At 39.3% G+C, this 15457-nt stretch overlaps 1 protein-coding gene across 3 annotated transcripts in view; it reads right to left on the bottom strand.

Annotated features, from left to right (window-relative positions):
* The window catches only part of LOC143406466 (broad substrate specificity ATP-binding cassette transporter ABCG2-like), a 54688-nt gene extending 53668 nt beyond the window's left edge, over positions 1-1020 (bottom strand). For all 3 annotated transcript variants that reach the window (XM_076865203.2, XM_076865201.2, XM_076865207.2), the window contains exon 1: positions 824-1020. The gene's annotated coding sequence lies outside the window, so the exon portion shown is untranslated. The remainder of the gene's footprint in view (positions 1-823) is intronic.
* Positions 1021-15457: the final 14437 nt, after the last annotated feature.

The raw sequence follows: 15457 nt of genomic DNA, 5'->3' as shown, positions 1-15457 counted from the left end.
TTAAGAGTATGTGAATAGAAGATCTGAAAGGGACAATGAGATATTCAGCACCCCTCCCCCCCCCCCAAAAAAAGGAGATATATTCCAAGAATCTTCACTGAGCCTGTCATCTACTAAAAATATAGTATAGGTTCTTGGCTACCCGCTAACATTTTCAAATCAATTTGAGGACATCAAAAACCAGAGGCAGGGTTGGGAGTGTAGTTCAGTGGTAGAGCACTTGCCTAGCATGTAGGAGGTCCTTGGTTCAATCCCCAGTACTGCAGCGCCACCACCATCACCACCACCCCCCCCCCCAAAAAAAAAGAAAAGGAACAGAAAAAGAAAAAAGGATTAGGGCCGGATGCCTTCATGCCTTCCCCATAATAACTCTCAGGATAAATTACATAAAAGAATGAAGAATGGAACTGTTAGGGGATCCCCGCAAAAGGCTAAAGGCAAACTCCCGGATCCCTTAACTTGTTCAGTATGGTTTGTTCTCTTCATAGCTGCAGCAGCTCATTTGAACCCACAAGCAAGATTGGTCATACTGGACCTGGGTCCAGTAGGACTGCAAATGCTCCTCGTTCAAGGCCTGTCTGCCCAGCACAAGGAAACATCCTTTGAAAATGGATGCCAGTGAAAATTCCTAGACTCCACTGAGCCCATTCCTGCAACCCCTGCTGGCTTTATCCCTGTTCCAAGAGCCAGTCTGACCAGCACTCTGGGTCAGAGCTGTCTCTCCTTTCTGCCTCCAGCAGAGGCGCCAGCACAGCCTCCTGTGCATCAGCGCTCACTTGATTCGCTTTCGGTTTTACCGACACGTCTCCGGCATCATGCCTACCTTCTCCCTTCCTTCCTGCGCTTTGGGGACGCGGTCTGTGCGCACCCAGGTCACCGCCCGCAGCAGCGGCAGAGCCCTTCCCTGGAGGACCCCACCGGGCCTCGGCGCTGCTGGCGGACACTCGCCCGCCCCAGGCAGCGCCTGCGCAAGCCCCTGGCTGCTGGCTCAGGGCTGCGGACTGAGAGTCGAGCGGCGAGGAGGCGGCTTCACCACGGGCTGCAGGGTCTGGGAGCGGATGGAGGCCACTCCCTCGAGGGCTGGCTTCCTTTGGTCGGCGGGGTAGGGGAATCCGAAGGGGTTACATCACCTGTCAGGCTGCAATAAGCGGGTCCAAGAGCCTGGGTCATGGAGAAGAATGTCGCAGAGCACACAGGGACAACGCAAAAACTCCCTGTTTTTTCAAAGGGAAATGAAAAACTCACAAAAAAATGGATACATGATTGCAACAGGGCGGGACAGCACAGCATGTGAAACTGATTTAACAGTCACATTTTCATTACATTTTACAGTGCGCATGCCTTCTCTTAAATTTCTTTAGTTGGCTTCATAAAAGTCCTAAATGTTATTATGCTAATTTTCTAGCTCAGGAGAGATAACAGCTAGCCAGCATCCCAAGACACCAAGACCCTTGTCATGAATCACAGAGGCAATAAATAATTCAGCCTCCAGCAAAGATGAAACTCTTATGCAAATCATCTGACTCCAAATCTAGGCGACGCTGATCTGCCACCTACAAGGAGTAGTTGTCTACTGGAATATGTAGAACTGAGCCCAAGTAAGGGCTTCTCACTTTCGAGATAGCCTATATTCTCCTTCGAATGGGTGCCTACCTTCCTAAGTAAACCTCTGTCTATGCCTTTGTGTGGCTCAGGCTGAAATTCTTTTGTGACACATATGCCAAGAACTCCCCTGGCCCTGAGTTGAGGTCTGCCTCTCTTCTGGGAACCCCGCAGATCCCTTTCCAAGGACACCTCTTCTCTGTGACAGAACTGTCACTTAAAGATATCTGGGACAGTGCAGAGCCTGGCAAAGGGCCGGGCCCTGATGACAGAGTTCTTGTTTGCTGATTAAATGTCGTTTCTGACTGTGCAGCAGCTGGTGACACATACCCAAAAAAGCTGTTGCTTCACTCTGAGTGAAGCCAGGGAAGCCAACACAGATCCTGAGAATTTCAAAACCCAAAGTCAATATCAGGTCTTAAGCACGATGGGAAAATATTTTTTTAAAAAAAATCAGTGGTTAAAGTTCCTGTATTTATATATAACTGTGCCATATTTAGAAGTCAACAAATTTAAAATCCAAAGTGCATTCTAATTCACACAATTGGAAGCATTCAAGTTAATCACTCAGTTGGGGTTGCAAGACTTTACTCCTCACCCTTTCATGTCAGCCATGTCCCAACAATTGACTCTGGAATCACAAGAATCTGCATAAGGTATTGTACCTTCCCATGCTGTACCTGCATCCCTCCCACATTTGGTGGGAGTTGGGCGGGCAGCACACTCCCTGTGTTTAACAGGGGTTCCTTTCACATCCTAGGGCTTCACTTTATGTTCTGAATGTAAACCTTCCTGCTGGGATACTGACAGCTTATGTTAGCAGGCTTTTTTCTTTCTTTCTTTCTTCCACTCTCTCTTTCCTTCCCAAACTGCATACAAAACAAGATTTACATTCTTCCCATCCTAAGCTGAGTTATCTGCCCATTCTTTTACTGCCCACCTGAACAAAGAAACTCCAGACCTGAAACTGGGAAAACAGCTCTCTGAAGAAAAAGGTTAACATTAATTACATTTACTGATAATATCTGTAAAACAGTCCCCTTAGCAGTTGGAATGGCAGCCTGTGTCACATGACTCCTTTGCCTTTCTCCTTGGCCAGCGAAGCAATAAAACTTGTTTTTCCTTTTTCTCATTATTGAATCAGGACCAAGCTTTCAGTGTCACTTGGGGACACTATGAATTTCTCTCTTGTAGGAAAAGGTGACCCCTTGCTCATCTTCCTGGTCCGTACAAGTTCAATGAATGTGAATGAGTTAGAATTCAAAACCTTGAACTCAAGTACTAGTTTGAGAAGTGGGGAGCCTATTAACTGTTGAAGAAGACTGTTCTTTTCCTAACTTCTTTGGGTCCTAGGATGGATGATAGGTGAGGGAAGCTAACTAGGGGAAAAGAAAATCACTCTTACCTCTCCTGGTACATTGCACACACTGTGTGTATTCATATATTTTTACTTAATTATTTGCTTGTGACAAACCTGCTAAACTCATAAGTTGATATGACTATTACCTGTTCACATACTTTGAAAATTATCCATATATTTGAAAGGGGAAGTAGGCTATAAGAAAGAGAGATTTAATAATTAGCATTTAATCCAAAAATGATTTTTATTGGTTCTTTTTAGTTATACATGACTGTATAATCCATTTTGTGGAATAAAAGGATCTCATTTTTGTGGATGTACATGCTGGTGAGATTCCTTGTGGTATATGCATATATGTACATAGGAAAATTATGTCGGATTCATTCCACTGTCTGTTTTTCTATCCCTACTACCTTCCTTTTATTCCCCTTTGTCTAATTTACTGAACTTCTATTCTTCCCTTCCCTCTTATTGTGAGTTATCTCCCACATATCAGAGAAAACATTCAACCTTTGGGTTTGGGATATTGGCTTATTTCACTCAGCATGATAGTCTCCAGTTCATCCATTTACAGGCAAGTGTCATAAAGTCATTCTTCTTAATGGCTGAGTAATACTTCATCGTGTATATAGACAACATTTTCTTTATCCATTCATCTGTTGAAGGGCAACTAGGTTGGCTCCATAGCTTAGTTATTGTGAATTGTGCTGCTATAAACATTGATGTGGCTGTGTCACTGTAGTATCCTGATTTTAAGTTCTTTGAGTACTTACCAAGGAGTGGGATAGCTGGATCAAATGGTCATTCCATTCCTAGTTTTTTGAGGAATCTTCATACTGCTTTCCAGAGTAATTGCACCAATTTGCAATCCCACCAACCATGTTTGAGTGTACATGTTTCCCCATATCCTCACCAACATTTATTGTTACGTATATTCTTCATAATTGCCATTTTGACTGGAGTGAGATGAAATCTCAGTGTTGTTTCTATTTGCACTTCTCTAATTGCTAGAGGTGTTGGACACAAAAATAATTCAGTACATGGTATAGTATGTGTTTTTTTAATTTCTGAATATTTTTATAGAATCACATAAATATTAATAATCTGCTGAGTTCTCAGCATAGTGGTCCAAAGAAATGTAAAACATATTTCATCTCCTTGAAGCTTTTTATCCAGGTAATTATAGGAATTTCACCATATTACAACTATGATCATTAGATTCAGCATAAGACCATACTTGATAGTGTGCTGAAATTTGTAGTAGATGTGTTGTAGCAGCCCAGTTATGGAAGAAGAAGCACCATTAGTGGACATTCATAAGTGTTTGGTGGTGCCTTGTACTATATGAATTTTAGTTCTTTTTGTTTATGCACCAGCAAATCCTGTGGTATAGCTAATTATCCCATCTTACAGAGGAGAAAACTGAAGAGCATAATGTTGAAGCCACCTGCCAGTTGACATGGGCAATAAGGAGCATGACCAAGAGTCAAACCCTGATTTCCTTTTACCTACTGTTAGGGTTTGGATCTTAAATGTCCTCAAAAAGTTTGTGTGTTAAAGGGTTGGTCCCTAACTGATAGAACTTGTCAACTATATATCATGTTTACTCTATCCATGAATCAGTTGATGGACACTGGTTGGTTCCATTTCTTGGCTACTGTAAATAATGCCACAATAGACATAAGATTAATAATCAGATTTCATTTTCTTCGTATATAAGCCTAGTATGAGATCACTGGCTCATCCAAGAGTTCTATTTTTAGTGGTTTAGAGAACCTCCCTATAAAGTGTAAGTGTTTAAAGTATGAGCTGGTGAGGCAGATTTCTGTCTGGCTTAAAGCCCATCTTTCTCAAATGTATGTTGTTGTTGTTTTGTATTAATACATGTGCATATTTACAGATTTTTTGTGTACATGAGTATGCATACCTTCAATAACTTGTATTTAAGAAAGAATATTTTTGATTTATTGTAATTATTATAGAGACAGGGGCCACCCTCTCACGCTGTCTCAGGGTGGGTCTGGGATCTCTGCCTCTGGGAAGTCACTGTGGCAGAGCTGCCTTCTAAGCTCTGCAGAGCGCATTCTGTCCGGTCATCTAGATCCTTTCCTGAAGAACTGAGTCACCCAGAACACACATTTGCTAAAGTACAAGGCAGGAAATAGCTTTTCAGTGACCAAATTCTTTTCTACCTCTAGTGTACACTTTTTTAATATGAGGCCCTATAAGATACAAAATTAGTAAAAATCAGGAAATTAAGAGGAAAGGATCTAAAATCATGAAAGATATTTATTACAGATTGAGAGTGATTAGGCTTTCTTGTGCTGCTTTTTCTAGTTCCTGCACAGCATGAGCGTGCCCTTAATCCAATATTTTACTTCACCTGATGTCAATAATAAGAGGGTTTACTTAATCACTTCTCTATGCTCACCCCTGTTCATACCTGCATTACCTCATTTCTCCCTTGCTGCCCCTGATGCATACGGGCAGCTGAACTTAAGGTAGCTGGTGTGAATTTCTAGGGACACCAAATAAAACACGGACACACACTCTACCTTTACACAAGCTTCAGGATGGCTTCTCCACTCTCGGCCTCAGGCTCCCCAAATGGGAGAGCAAGAGAGTGTCATGCGAGGCTGGCCAGAGAGAGCCAGCACGTTCGGAAGTGGGCTTTTATTGGGGGGACCCTTGTTCTTAGAAAGTTCCATCTGAAAAAGGTCAGAAGGGGCAGGGTTACAAGGGACAGGTGAGTGTAATTCAACCCAAGGCCTGTCATCTACATCTGAAGACACGCCCTCAACTTCCTGAACCAGGACAACCCCCAAGTTCCCAAGTCGCTAAGAAATGTAGTGATGGTCTAAGCCTCTCGCTTCAGGATGGAAGGCGCAAGTCATTCGGAGTGGCTCCCCACACTCCATCACAAAACACCTCTAAGATAGGAATTGGGCATTTTATATGGAAGAAAGAGGCCAAACAGTGGGGCACCAGGAGGACTTGTTCACTTTTAGTTGCAATTTTCACTGTGGCTCTCAAATCATACAGTCCCTGATTTCAGACAGTTCCCAGGGAAGGTAGCCAGGGGAACTCAGGCTGATGGCACAGGCTCCCTGGACAGGCAGATCTGGGGTGGGTTCTGAACTCTGCCATCAAAAGCTTTGGGACTAAATTGACCTCAGTTTCAGGATACTTGCTCAAAAATGGGACTAAAAATGGATGAGAATTCAGTAAGGAAATATTTATGAAATGGGATGAAAAGAATGTTTCTCATCTTTATAAGAATGATCTATTTATAAACCTTATCTTACCAAGAAGGGATCCTGTTTGTAATTGCCACAGGTATGCTACTGACTTCATCTGTTCTCGTTTTTTATTTGATTTGTTTTTTAATTAGTTGCATTTATAAAAGTGAAAAGGATTCCAATGGGAGTAGTCACTGGGGAGTAATTAAAATTTAGAGTTGATCTGACTATCACCTAGATTGTCAAGAAACACAGCGGAAAAAGTTTCCCAGATTGCTGGGCACAGGAAAAATACCTGACTGGAACTAGAAACCAGGGCAACTTTTAATTTTGAGTTTTCAGTGTTCAAGACCAACAGTAGCCTAGTAAGTATGGACAGGTGTGTACTGAGGGCACACAACCTCCCATTTCTGGCAAACGTCTGTACATCCTCTTCTAGTGATAAGCCAAGAAACCCTTGCCTGCAGCTGAATAAATGAAGGTACTCAAAATCCAGGTCAGTAGCAAAGCAGGGATAAAAAGGCTAGAGGGACAAAGCGATTTGGGGAAGAGAGTTAAAATCCTAGAATATTATGACTTGGGAAGAATCTAAATCTGTCCAACTGCATTCCAATTCTAGGATCTTTCAGAAAAAGCACTGACATTTTCTAATCTCTCACCATCATAAGGATGATCAGAGCTACATGCTCCATCACCAGGACCCTCAGCTATCAAACCTTGACTCCTTTCCCAGGGTATCCTTCACTCAGCTGATTCCCAAGGTATTAGTGACAGTAGTGACAGGACAAGAATGACGGATACCAAGGTACCATCAAACATGTACCAGGTCCACAATGACACCTACTATGTGCAAAGATACTGTTCTAGGCTTTGGGGACACATCAATGAACAAAACAAATACCTTGTCCTTATGGAACGTGTATTTCATAAAAAAATGAGCAAAATAAATAAAAAATATAACACTCTCTGTAAGAGGTTCTATTTTTAAAAAAGAAAGAAAAAAAAGGTACAAAAATTTAGAACAAGGCAACAGGGATTGGAGTTCACTTTGGATGTCATCTCAGCAACACCCAAATGTCATACATGTGGACTCCCTGCACATTTATTTCCACAAAGAAGAAGGATATGTTCTCATAACATCTATATTTTGTCAGCACTTTGGGGGTTAAATTCCACTCTATTTTTTAGAGTGTTTTTCTAGTCCTTTTATTTAACAACTTTTGCTGAAAAATTACCACATTAAAGCATATCATAATTATTCCTAGAAGTGAATGCCAATTATTTTAATTTTTATTGAACTTTTGCTAATGATTCCAGGGAGAATCAGAAGATGATAATGACAGGAAAGCAACTGAAATTTTAGAATATGTCTATCTATATAGAATATCTTGAGATTGTCTTTTGCTTCCTCCCCAGAATTTTAGATGACTTGACACACTAAGGCCACTTCCTTCCATTTGAATTTGCCCTGAGGCTGTCATGTCACCAGATTCTGCTTTCAATATGGATCACCTGAAATCACCTTAATGGGCTACTCTTTAGCACATTAAGATGAGAGAAAAGAGGTCTGACAAAGAAGAGGCATTTTTTAATTGCCATTGTCCCCACCTTTATTTGGTGTTTGTTAACTTTTGGTTGCCGAGACCAAAATACATGACAAGAACAGTTCAGAGATGGAAAGGGGTTTTTGTTGTTGTTTGTTTTGTGGGTTTTGTTTTCTCAGTTTCCTAAGATTCAGTCCCTGGTCAGCCAGCTCTATTGCTCTGGGCCTGAGGTGAGGCAGAACATCATGGAAGAAGAGTATGGCAGAGGAGAGCAGGTCAGCTCATGGCAGTCAGAAAACAGCAAAATACACAGAGGAAGAAACTGGGAGAAGATGAGCCCTTCCAGGGTATGCCCCCAGAGACTCACTTCCTCCAACCTAGTCTCACATCTCAGTAGTACATTTTATTATCAATGGACCAATCCAGTTGATGGAAGTTATGTTTTGGATAAGGGTGACCACTGGAAACTCACGATTAGATTATGAGAACTCTAACCTAATGAGAAGATTAATCCATTTGAGAGATGGATTAGGGTGATAACTATATGCAGATAAGATGTGGTTGGAGGAGTTAAGATGTGACAGAAGGAAGTAGATCACTGGCAGTGTGCCTTTGGGGTTTATATTTTGTCCCTGACACTCACTTTCTCAATATAATTTCTGTTTTCCCTGAGATGATCAGCTTTCTTCTATCACACCCTTCTGCCAAGAGTCTCTGCCTCACCTTAGGCCTGGAGCAATAGGGTCAACTGACCATAGACTGAGACCGCTGAAACTCTGAGTGCAAATAAACCTTTCCTCCTCTAAGTGGTTCTTGTCAGATATATTGGTCACAGTGATGAAAAACTGACTAACATAATGAATTAACCCACGGATTAGAGTCCCATGATGCAATCATTGCCCCAAAGCCCCCACCTCTGAATCTTCCTGCATTGTGAAACATGATTTCAAATTGAACCTTTGGGGGACATTCCAATCCATATACTTCATTATTGCTGGAGCATGCATGGGTACTGGAGGTTCAGGTTCTAGGTGTGGCCACTCTTCCTGTACCAGAGAAGACAGTGATGCCTAATAGCTGACTAGAGTCTTTTAAATGTGTAAAATAGTAGAACTAGAGATTATATTTCTATTTTGATAGGAAGATGGGACAATTTTCCTAATGTGACACCTATAAAATTGTATATTGGCAAGAAAAATTCGCAGCTCAATTATACGAAAGCACTATAATCTTTCGTGCCGTCAGTTTGAGTGCAAAACATGGATGTTACTTATTTTAGACAATAGGCATTTATTGTATACCTTTAAAACCATTAGGCCTAGGGATGGGGTGAAGAAGTGATTAGAGGCAAACTGTTTATAGTAGGTGTTACCTATGGAATGAATGAATGAATGACTAGGAATGACTCAGTCATGTATTACAAAATTTATATCCTAATTCTCAACCATATTATACACGTTTTGAGCGCATGGTTTATATTTTCTTAGGTTCTTCACATTGCTTTGTAAAATAACTTGTATCTAATAAAAGACTGAGACATTTCATTTAATAAATTGTATAGAAATTTGAGCAGTATAAATACTAGAAGAGTAGAAGGAAGTCTGAGGAGGAAGATTGTCCTTTGGGATGGGAAGCCTTGGGATGTCTGATTCCTTTTACAGAACAAGATTCTATAAACATGAAGATATTGGCCATGATAAAAATGATTTGCCGTTAGCTTGAGGTGAGCCATCATTACCTTAAAATGAAGACAAAGACAAGATAGATATCTTTTGCTGGGGTCCAGCCCTAGCGGGGTCCAGGGAGTCCTGAAGGATGAGTGGCGTCGGCGAAAAGATGAGACAGGAGTCGTTCTGTTCGAGCAATCTCCAGAGAGAGAGCTAAAGAAGCTTTCCCTGGGTCCCCTTTTATTACAATTTTTCTCATTATTATAGATTCACAATACGTCATTAATTATATAATTTAAAACTTTGCCAAGACATGACATTTCTTTAACCATGATTGAGGGTACATTAATTTACATTTTTCCAGGATGTGACCTTCAGTTATATAATTATTAAAAGTACAGAATCATTAATAAAATATGTCACTAATTTACATTCTTCAGATTTTCCCAAGATTTACTATTTTTCCCAAGATATGTTATTTTCTTATTAACTAATGCCAAACTACATAACCAGACTCTAAGTCTCCTAACCAATCATTAACCTAAAGTACACTTGTACTTTATTTCTAATTCAAAATTCCCATCTAAAAAAGTCCCTTTAAATCTTATATTTAAAATATCCTAAAGTTTATGAATCATCCTTAAAACATATCAGAAACCTATACAACTAAAGACTTAAGAATTTCTAAACTTAAGAATCTAAATAAAATAATATTTCTTACATTATTCTAAAACTGTGTCTTATAAAGCTATTTTAATTAATTCCTAAATTTATTCTCATAGAACTGGTTGAGCTGCTTTCTCGAAGGGTTTCTTTGTTTCTCAGTCAAGGTACACTAGTTCTCAAAGAATTTATTTTTCAGTCAAGGTGCACTAGTTCTCAAAGAGTTTGTTTTTCAGAGGATGATTGTTGTCCATAATTAGGCTTGTCCACAATGTACTAAGATAAAAGAATAGCCTTTTACTTTGTCCTTGATATGCTGAGGGGTGGGTAGAACGGCCTCAAAGGCATGAACTACCTGTTCTGTTCTAGCCATCTGAAATTTAATTTGTTTGGCATTTAACATACTCATGCCTCCCGTGAGAAACATAAGCATGAAAATGCAAAGTCCCAATTACATAAAAAAGGGTCTCATGGTTTCAGTTACCCACCAACCAGCGTGGCTTTGCCAGCATTCATCCTCACTGTGACCCTGTCAAGACAGTGGGAGAGCGGCTTTGCCAACACTTTTTCTCACTGTGACCCTGTCAAGACAGTGAGTGGGGGATCGCCTCCACCAATCTTTCCCTAGCTACATTCATGAAGTATTGTTACTGCTGTTGCTGCTGTGGTGGTGGTTTTAATTTTTTTGTGTAATTTAAGTCATTGGTTGAATTCCCAGCAACAGGCAACAACAATTACAATCTGTAAAGCTGAAACTCTCCTTCACCACTTTTGAGTTCTTCCTTTCAAACTGTGAGATTATCTTTTGTCCTTATACTGCACTATGTGCTAAAAGAGATAAGTAATTCACCGAGTATACTCTTTCAGGAATTTCTAGATAACATAATCATTGTGGTAGGGTGGAATGCATCAAATTCCTTAATTCTATTTTAAAAGCATGTTAATGATAGTCCTTGCTTTCTTTCACATTATAGATCTTGATATTCCCCCAAAGAGTCTAGAAGTAACTTTCTTTTACATCTACTTCTATTTACAACTTTTTTTCTAATATGGAAAGTGAAACTTTTCTGGCAATAAATTGAAGAGGCATTTATAGTAAGCTTTCAGTTAATCACAATAATCCTGAGACTAACTCAGTACTTCATATTTGGCTTTGGCATGACATATGAAAGTAGGGGAGAAAAGTATTTATTTGGGATTTTGCTAATGATATTTTCTTGAACTACTAGTAAAAAAAATTAATTTGTGTTTCTTTATGTGTCAAGTTATTGCAGGAAATGACACCCTGAAAATATCTTCAGTGAAAAGCAATAGCATACAATTTAAAATTTCCTGCAAATATCTCATGAAGAAAATTAAAGTTATGTACATCAAAATACACTTTGTAAGATAACAGAACTCATAAGTCAGTTATACAGTCAAGATTGTAACAACTTTGACATGTCTATCTTGATTATAAGTGCTAGCACTTGAACATTTCTTTACCTTTCATCTGAATCAATTAAGATCAACTTTAGTATAAAAATGAACGTTCACTAGTGTTTCTTACTTCAGCAGTAATAGACAATCTTTTGCTAATTTTTGTTATACATTTTAGAATGTGACAATGTGTCTGAGCTGTGCCATTTATAGATCTATGTTCATCCTACCCACCATCCCACCATAGAAATGACCCTCTATAATTTCAGTAAATTATGATTTTGCTTTTCAGTTAGCTTTGTTTGTTACCATTACTCTTTCTCTCACCACACTCCCAAATACTCATTTGGCTTTTGTGTTTGCATCAAGTCACTTTCAAATATTTTCTTTTTGCTGGGAATGATGGTACATGCCTGTAATCCCAGTAGATTAAGAAACTGAGGCAGGAGGATCACAAGTTCAAAGCCAGCCTCAGCAAAAGTGAGGTGCTAAGCAACTCAGTGAGACCCTGTCTCTAATTTAACACAAAATAGGGCTGGGGATATGGCTCAGTGGGAGAGTGTCCCTGAGTTCAATCCCCGATACCCATCCCCCAAATTTTTTTCTTCTTAGTATTAGTTAAAACATACAAAAAAAATGTTATCCATGTATAAGTGAAAGGAAACCTAAGGCTAAAAAATGGACATATACTACATGACAATAACAATAGTAGCAGAAATAATAACAATAATGACAGTGGCTTACACTTCAGAAGCTAGTCAGAAGCTAGGTCTAGTTCTAAGTGTTTTTAGTATACAAAGATTTATTTAATCTTTATACTAATTCTTTTAATCATCTGCTAAGATCACATGCACTTTATGTGCATGTGCATTTCAGAAAGAGTTCTCACTTAAAATAAAAATCCCTAGCAACTAATGAATATAAGCAATGTTTGGAACACAGTGAAATTCCATATCAATTTTGGACATCGTTAATATCTAATCTATCTGGTAAAAGTGCAATGTTTCCTTCATTATCACAGAGTAAAATCCATTAAATGTTTGCCTTATTGAGTTTGGGGAGTTAAAAAGAGATATTTATAACGTTACAACATTCTCATTCATTAAATTTATGGTTTTTACCTTTCACCTTTAATGCATATTAAGAGTTCCTCTGTAGAAATGCCTTTGTATAATGTCCATAGGTGTTCTTCTCCATAAATTGAGGCAGTTTGGCCAATATTCTCTAATAAATAAGTCATTTTTCCTTACTAGGTCATAGTGTCACCAATATATTTAATACTCATGTCCATGTGTCTGGTTCTGAACTCTTTGTCCTTTTACATAGATCTGTGATTCTTCTCACACAATTTTTATTACTATGTCTTAAGTAACATATATCCACTTGCAGTAAAGGGATGCTTCTCTTTGTTTTCTTTTTGTTTTCCCAAATCTACTAAGGTACTGTTGTAAGCCTTTGTTTATAAATATTAGAATAAGGTATATGGGTTCCTGGGGGGAAAAAGGAGACAAAGTGTACTAAAATTTATGAGAATTGTGTAAATTTCAGGAGAACTGACATCTTTAAAACATCGGAAAGATAGTCTCCATTTTCTCAGATCTTGTTTTATATCCTTCAATGTTTCTTAAAATTTCTTAAAGATCTTATGCATTCATAAATATGAATAGTCTTTTGGCCACTGTGATTTATTTCACTATTATTGTATGATTTGATAACTATGATGAATATAATCTTGTCTTCTTTTGTACTTTTAATTAGATATTGCTATTATAATGTAAAATTATTTTTTATAAATAAATCTCTCACTCAGCACATTTTCAGAACTTCTCTACTAGCTCTGAATTCGTGTTGATTCTTTAACATCTCCTTGGTAAATAAGGACAGCATTGCACAGGTGAACAGCACAGGAGACATTCTTGTTTCTGTCTTAATGAGAGAGTGCTTTGGTTCACATTCCCCAGAAAGAAGAGCCAAGAGAAGAGCTTGATTCAGGTAGTTTATTAAAAAACTGGGGAGGTAAGCTGGTGAGGTAGGAAAAGAAGAAACTCCCATGTACAGGTGTGCTGCTAAAGCTTTCACTGTAGGCCCAAGGGGCTGGCTGGATACCTCCTCTATCAGCAGGAAGGAATGCCTGTTGTAATTCTGCTTGAAAAACTTGAGGTTGGGGGACTTCTCCCTGGTTTTATCCCCATTGGTTCTGGATGCTCCAGGGTTTTAGCTCTGCAATTTCCAGCTACACTTGCACAGGAACTGACTTTTGTTAGATTTAGAGAAGGCCTAAAAGCAGAAGAGTGGAGAAAGGTGTGGTGCAGGCACAAGGAGGGATGCTGTGAGAACGATCTTAGCCCACATGGAACTGCCCACCACAGCTGCAACCAACCTGGGAAGGAGCACAGAGCAGATGTGGCAGCACCAACAGTGCCCACTTAAGTCCACCCCTCACATACTATGCAGATCCACTTATGCCCACCTTAGGTTCACTCTGAACTTCTGAGGGAGAGGCCAATTGTAATCTCTAGAAACACAACACAGGAGGTTAAATGGAATGAGTTGGGCCCCATTGTTAATCCTGGCCACCGGCTGGGATACTATTTTTACTTCTCTCCTTTATCATTCTGTCTAGAATTTCCTCATTCCTTGCCAGTACTTCAGCTCTACTAAGACACGTGCCTGGTGCAGTGATTCACACCTTCATTTTTGAGGGTGTGGAGCCTTGGCTGTCATGTCCTTACCAGGCTGTGGAGCTTGGAAATACTGGATCACCTCTGTGTCCCCTTTATCCACTATCCAGCAATAACCTGAGCCTTCTGGGTGACAGCGATGACCAATATTATACCGTCATCCTTTGTTGCTGTTCCACCAGAGGGAAAATCCTAGTGAGTAAGGGGCAGACACTGACAGATTCCTTAGGCCCTTCCTATATTCCCAGGCACCTGTGTCCCTTTTGCACAGGAAAGGAAAAAATTAAGAATGTGGGGAAAAAAAGCCCACCACATGGTAGAAAATCTTTGTCAGCTTCTCCTGATAGGGGACTAATGGATAACAGCATGATTCTTTATTTAGAAGGCCCCAAAAACTCTACCAGAAAGTTTCTAGAACTCATAAATGAATTCAGCAAAGCAGAAGGATAGAAAATTAATACCCATAAATCAATTGCATTCCTATACAGCAATGATGAATCACCTGAAAGAGAAATTAGGAAAACTATCCCATTCACAACAGCCTCAAAAAAATACTTGGGAATCAATCTAACAAAAGAGGTGAAAGACCTCTACAATGAAAACCACAGAACACTAAAGAAAGAAATTGAAGAAGACTTTAGAAGATGGAAAGATCTCCCATGTTCTTGTATAGGCAGAATTAACATTGTCAAAATGGCCATAGTACCAAAAGTGCTATACAGATTTAATAAAATACCAATTTAAATCCCAATGATATTCTTCAGATTAAATAGAAAAAAACAGTTGTGAAATTTATTTGGAAAAATAAAAAGCCCAGAATATGGGAAGCTATCCTTAGTAGGAAAAATGAAGCAGGAGGCAACACAATACCAGACCTTAAATCATACTACAGAGCTGTAATAACAAAAACAGCATGGTATTGGCACAAAAACAGGCACGAAGACCAATGATCCAGAATAGAAGACACATGAATACAGTTACCTCATATTAGACAAAGGCACCATAAACATACATTGGAGAAAAGAGAACCTCTTCAACAAATGGTGCTGAGAAAACTGGAAATTCAGATTTACTAAAAGGAAATTAAACCATATCTTTCATCCTGCACAAAACTCAACTCAAACTGGATCAAGGACCTATGAATTAGGACAGAGTCCTTGCACCTAGAAAGGAGAAATCTTCAAAAATCTCCACCATGTCAACTTATGAACTGAATTCCTCAACAAGACTCCTCAAGTGAAAGAAGTAAAATCAAATATCCATAAATGGGAAGGCACCAAAG

Source organism: Callospermophilus lateralis, chromosome 8 (genome assembly GCF_048772815.1).
Source record: "Callospermophilus lateralis isolate mCalLat2 chromosome 8, mCalLat2.hap1, whole genome shotgun sequence".
Taxonomy (NCBI): Eukaryota; Metazoa; Chordata; class Mammalia; order Rodentia; family Sciuridae; genus Callospermophilus; species Callospermophilus lateralis.
The sequence above is the reverse complement of the archived record's forward strand: the minus strand, read 5'-3'. Positions and strand labels throughout refer to the sequence as shown.